The sequence below is a fragment of the Plecotus auritus genome, assembly GCF_963455305.1.
Source record: "Plecotus auritus genome assembly, chromosome: 1".
Taxonomy (NCBI): Eukaryota; Metazoa; Chordata; class Mammalia; order Chiroptera; family Vespertilionidae; genus Plecotus; species Plecotus auritus.
In genome coordinates this window covers 206,675,843-206,681,908 of record NC_137770.1, presented here as the reverse complement: position 1 = coordinate 206,681,908, position 6,066 = coordinate 206,675,843, and the positions used below count along the sequence as shown (strand labels likewise).

The 6,066-nt window shown below is 44.9% G+C and overlaps 1 pseudogene across 1 annotated transcript; it reads right to left on the bottom strand.

Moving 5' to 3' along the window:
• Positions 1 to 4,673: 4,673 nt before the first annotated feature.
• Positions 4,674 to 5,164, bottom strand: LOC308244528 (jun dimerization protein 2-like; annotated as a pseudogene). The gene has a single exon. The product of its transcript is annotated as a jun dimerization protein 2-like (transcript).
• Positions 5,165 to 6,066: the final 902 nt, after the last annotated feature.

Sequence of the window (6,066 nt, the reverse complement as noted above, 5' to 3'; positions counted from 1 at the left end):
GGAGGTAAAAATACAGTACCCATGAGCATGCAGGAGGCAGATGATTGGTAATTCTCTCTCATCATTGATGTTTCTATCACTCTCTCCTTCTCCATTCCTCTCTGAAATCAATAAAAATGTATTTGAAAATATGTAGTACCCAAGAACATGTTAAATCTGAGATATGTACATATTTTAACATGGAAACTATGAGACTGGAGATAGCTTCCATTCAGTAGAGTATTTCCTGAAGTTATCAAGTATGTCAATATCTATACAAAGAATATTTTATTGATTAAAATGTCATGATCTACAGAGAAGAGTCAATTAGCCATTAAGTGGTAGTTTGAAGAATATTGCTGCCAAATGTATAAAGAAATAATTATATTATGTAAAACACTCATAAAATATAGGGAGGCCAATAATAATAATTAGGCCATATTTGAGAGAAAGCATTTTCAGAAAAATAACTATGGCATAGTATTAGAGACATCAATGGCTCAGAAAATGATTACAGTAAATGACTATATGCCAAGAATAATTATTCTGCTTATATTTTTTGATGATCAGAAAATAAATATGAAGAATTACTACAAACTTTGCTTTCTTATAAATATATGGATATATGATATTATCCTATCTAATAAAGAAGGAATATGCTAATTGACCCTCATGCTGTCTCAAAGATGGTGGTGCCCACAGCCAGTAAGGAGGGAATATGCTAATTGACCACCCCACTATCAAAGATGGCAGTGCCCACAGCCAATAAGGAGGGAATATGCTAATTGACTGCCATGCCCTCAAAGATGGTGGTGCCCACAGCCACAAGATGGCGTTGTCCAGTCCTCTCAACCCCACTGGGGTGGCAGGCGGGCCTGGCTGCTCCATGTGCCTGTCTCCGGAGTCCCTTGGTCCCCTCAGCCCCCCAGCCGCCCAGGGCCACCCAAGGCTCAGGTAACCAAGGCTGGCTGAGGCTTACGTTGTTGTCAGTTGCTGCAGGAGAGGTGTGATTGGGTGTCTCCTTCCCCTGATTGCCAGGTCTCCTCCTGCCTCTGAGGGCTCCCAGACTGAGAGGGGGCAGGCCAGGCTGAGGGACCCCCTTCCAGTGAATGAATTTTCTTGCACTGGGCCTCTAGTATTAAAAATAATTTAATATTTTAAAAATAATTTTAGGTAGAAATATTTTATAAGTATGCCAATTTACTGATAGCTAAAGTAAATATTTAAAAAATATAATTTAAAATATTTTAATACTATCTTTCATTATCAAAAATATCCTGGGTTGGATGATTAATGTTATAGTATATCACTTCACTCAATAACAATGCTAGGCTCCTCTCAGCCTGGTATGAATTAGACTGCAGGGTTGATGTATGCAATGTGATATGAGGAGTACACAATGAACATCTGTAAAATTATATAAATAAATGTCATAGTTCTTACACAAATGTTTAAAAACACATTAATCTGTAAACTAGTTATTGGATATTATGCTTTAAAATGTTTGATTCTTTTTTAGTCATGCTATACTAGGAGAGAAATAAAAGTTCACTGGCCAATAGAAACCATTAATTATTCAGGCATATACACTGCAATAGATTATCCAAGAACTAGATGGATGTCAATTATGTTATACTAGAGGCCTGATGCGCGAAGTTTGTGCCTGGGGGGCAGGGGACGGGTGTGTCCCTCAGCCCAGCCTGCACCCTCTCCAATCTGGGACATCCCTCTCACAATCCAGAACTGCTGGCTCCCAACCACTCACCTGCCTGCCTGATTGACCCTAACCTCTTCTGGCTGCCAGCCTGATCACCCCCTAACCACTCCCCTGCCAGCCTGATCAACACCTAACTGCTCCCCTGCTGGCCCAATTGCCCCTAACTGCCCTCCCTTGCAGTCCTGGTCCCTCCCAAATGCCCTCCCCTGCTGGCCATCTTGTGTCCACATGGGGGCGGCCATCTTTGACCACATGGGGGTGGCCATCTTGTGTGTTGGAGTGATGGTCAATTTGCATATTACCTCTTTATTATACAGGATAATCAGGATAACTTGCATCTATCTATAGAACATGCTACAATTTTCATATTTTACCTACAACTTCCTTAATTTGACTCACAACTCTGTAGAAGGCAAAACATGTTTGATTCATTTTCTTTTACAGGAAATGGATTTGAAATGAAATATGAATGACTTGGTCAAGATCAATCTTGACCTGGATTTTAGCTTAGGTCTTTTTCCAAATTCATTGGCTATGTCTTTACAACACACAATTTCTCATTGTTCCTGAACAGTTAAATAGAGGAATTTTTCACAATTTCTAACACCCAACTTATAGTTTTTGAACTTATGATTGATGGTATCATCATACAGGCAGTAATTTTTCATTAAATCATAGATGAGTAATAATTGCAATTAAGATACTTTTTCTGCTCTCTTGAGATTTCCTAGATTTCTCTTCTTATTAGTAAACACATGCAACAATGGGATTTTTAAAGAATTCTATGTCATTGGGATTAACATAAAAATGTTTTCAAGTTTGTCAGTTATAATATGACTTATTTGATTATATTACCATTCCATTTAAAAATAAATTAATGAATGGCACAACTATGGTTATAAAGACCAAGTATTGTTTGAATTCTTCATTTATCCTTTTTCTAGCTTTAGAGAAACTTAAGTTACACCTGTGGGGTCAGCCCAGTTATTGTCCTTTTATCAATACAACTCAAACATAATAAAACCACTTGATAAACAAGTTAGAAAATAATTTCTGATTCAGGCTTAAGTAGAAATTATTAATATTTCCTCTTTATTTCTGTTTTTAGATAACATGGTTTCCAAATTTATGGGTACCCTCTATCCTATTTAATAAGTTCTTTAACATCTTTTCATTGTTTTCTGGCTTCCATCAAGACTACTTTGAATGATGATTTATGAACATTGAATAAATCTACACTATGCATACAGAACTCATGTTCTCTTCATACCATAACAATCTATAATTACTCATTATGATACTTTCATTATCTAACATGACTTCAGTGAGGAGTGCTGTGTTATATATATTTGATGGTCCCAGTTGATTTTGAATTTCAATCTCCTTTGTTTCAGGGGTCCTCAAACTACAGCCTGCGGGCCACATGCGGTCCGCTGAGGACATTTATCCGGCCCGCCGGGTGCCGCTGCCTGTCCTGCTTAGCAGCCAACTCGTCCCGGGCCCGCAGTGCGCATAGGAATTTGTTCATAGTTTTTTTTTTTTAACTATAGTCTGGCCCTCCAACGGTCTGAGGGACAGTGAACTGGCCCCCTGTTTAAAAAGTTTGAGGATCCCTGAACACTTTATAATATGTAGTAGAGGCCCGGTGCATGAAAATTCATGCACTCAGGGGCGGGGGTCCCTCAGCCCAGCCTGTACCCTCTCACAATCCAGGACGCCTCGGGTAGGGTCCTTAGGCCTGGTCTGAGATCAGGGACTATCAGGGCTTTCCTTCCTCCGGCTGCAGGCAGCTGGTCCCGGCCCCGCCGCTGCCACTGCTTGCCATCTGTGCAGCACTGCCCCTCCCCTCCCCTGCCACTGGCCGCCTCCATCTGCAGGCGACAGGCATGGGGTGCAATGGCTTGGCTGGCCTGGGCCTCCCTCTGTGGGACAATCGCTGGCCGGCCGCACACCTGCCACAGTGTCGCCGGCCTGTAGCCTGGGCCTCCCTCTTTCTTTCTTTCTTTTTTTTTTTTTAAGTAAGAGTAAAGTTTACTGAGCGATACAGAACTGAGTACTATGAAGGGTTTACCAGGGTGAAAATGCACTGCTCCCCCCCCCCCCCCCCCCCGGCCATCCCTGCCCCTGCCATCCCCAACACCCAGAGACTACAGTACTTAGAAGTTACACACAATGGCCATAACTGCTGAATATCTGTTCATAACGAACAGACCTTAGCATATTTATACTGTATCACATTGAGTGATTATAGAAATCCATTTATATATTGCTTGTATACAATCTTTTTTTTTGGTAAAAAATATTTAAAAAAAGAAAGTATAAAAAACATGTGCAGTTGATAGCCCTGCCAGGACAGCCAGTCTGTAAACATTCAGTGAGTATGTGCTTTGGAAGGGCGCCCATGCCTCATGCCCACAGCAACTCCAGCAAGGCCGGTGAGGGTGCGCCCTGGCTGCCACTCCAGGCAGGACTGAGCTGGACCACGGTGGGTGGGTACAGCAGGGCCTGGCACCGTGCCCTTCTCCAGCCTTGCATCAGGATCAGGGTCAGGGCTGGGAGCAGGCAGATTGCAGTTTCACTCTGAGTTCCATACTCAGCCTAATTTTGGTTGCAACTCATGGCTTTTCCTGGCTGCTCGGAGGTCCTTTGGGTGGGTGCCCTGGTGGAGAGGCCAGAGAAGTGCCCATAGCTGCCTGGTTGGGCGGCTCTCCAGCCCAGAGCCTCTGTCCTGCCTCCTGCAAGCCTGGCCCCAGGGAGAACAACTCCCCCCCTTCCCCGCCTCAGGACTACTTTGGTTTCAGCACTTGATCCTGGGTTTCATCAGCCTGGGTTACTTCCCCTGGTGTGGCTGATCTGAGTTTCACAAAAAAGCCTGTCTGATGCTGGCTATGCTTAGCCTCATTGAAGAGTTTTTATGCAGTAAGGAAGAGCCCTCTGGGACCCTCCTCCTCCTCCTCTTTCTCCTCCCAGTCCATGGTCACTTCTTCTCCAGCTGCTCCAGCAGTGGGTTGCCTTCTGAGTCGGGGGTCTTAATGCTGTCGGTCCTAACGATGCAGGTGGGGCAATGCCGATTGAGCATCAGATGAGCTGCTGCTGCTCCTGCTTCAGCTCCTCCATTTGGGTTTTCAGCTCTGCATTCATGAGCTCCAGGCACTCAGATTCCTGCTGCGGAAACTCTGTCCGCTCCTTCTTCTTATTCCAGCATGGGGCTGCTGCCACTTTGTTCTTTTCCCAGTGCCTTTTCCTCCACTCACCTTCCTTGTCTAGCTCACTTTCCATAGGTTGAGGCCTCTTGCCCAGTTTCACCTCCAGGAAGTGCAAAGGGGTGATCATGGCCCCAATGTTGTGGATGTCAGCATATTTCAGCTCCTCTGCAGTCAGGGCTGAGCTGGGGATTCAAGTCAGGGAGCTGAGCCCTGGCAGAGTGCCCGCAGTTATGGAAGGGTACGGGATCTGCCCAGGCATCATAGCAGGAGGAGTAGCAGTCCAGTCCTGCAGAAGCCGCGGGCAGAGGCTGCAACCCCAAGGCCTGGGCCAGGCTGCAGGCGCCATGCCTGCTCAGGAGGTGCCGTGACACCAGCCCCACCCTGCAGCATCCACTGCCACCAGTTGACTTCCATCGCAGCTGCCAAGCATCCCTCCTGAAGGCTGTGGCTGGTGGCTTGGGTCTCCCTCTTTGAGGTAAGCGGGGCTCTGCCTGCCTGCCTCATTGCCCCAACCACTCACCTGCCTACCTGGTCACCCCCAACCCCTCACCTGCCTGATCACCCCTAACTGCTTGCTGGGGGGCGGGGCCAGCCCAGCGAGGGGCCTTGGTGGTTCTGGTCTTTGGTCGTTCTGGTCGCTGGGCTTTTATTATATAGGATTATAAAGTTTACTAAACATAGTTTATCTTTCATGGCTAAAAATCAACAGCAGTAGTATCTGACATTATCCATGATGCTATGCTTCCTCACAGGATACTGAATGGCTCTGGGCTCATCTTTTATTTCATTCTAAACCTTGACACAATGGTGCTTCTTTAACAGTGCTTTCTCCTTGGGATTCTTTGAGAGCGCTAAGCTTTTCTGCCATTGCTCAGTAGCATGGTTTAGTCTGCTGTTCAAGAACCCCATTTTTTCTAATCAGCATCATTTTCTTTTTTCTTAACTCTTGTATTCTCTCTTTGCTTTTCACTGTAATTTTCTGTTTCATGCCTTACCCAAACCTGAATATGATGCACAAACTTTGATTGCCTCCAACTCAACATTTCATAAAGTTGAAATGATCAGGAGGATGGGAAAAAGTTTCAGGGCCATGAGCTCTATAAAATTACCAAGTCAGTGACTTAACTGCCTTCCTCTTGCAGGTAGCTCTTCTCTCTTTATGAC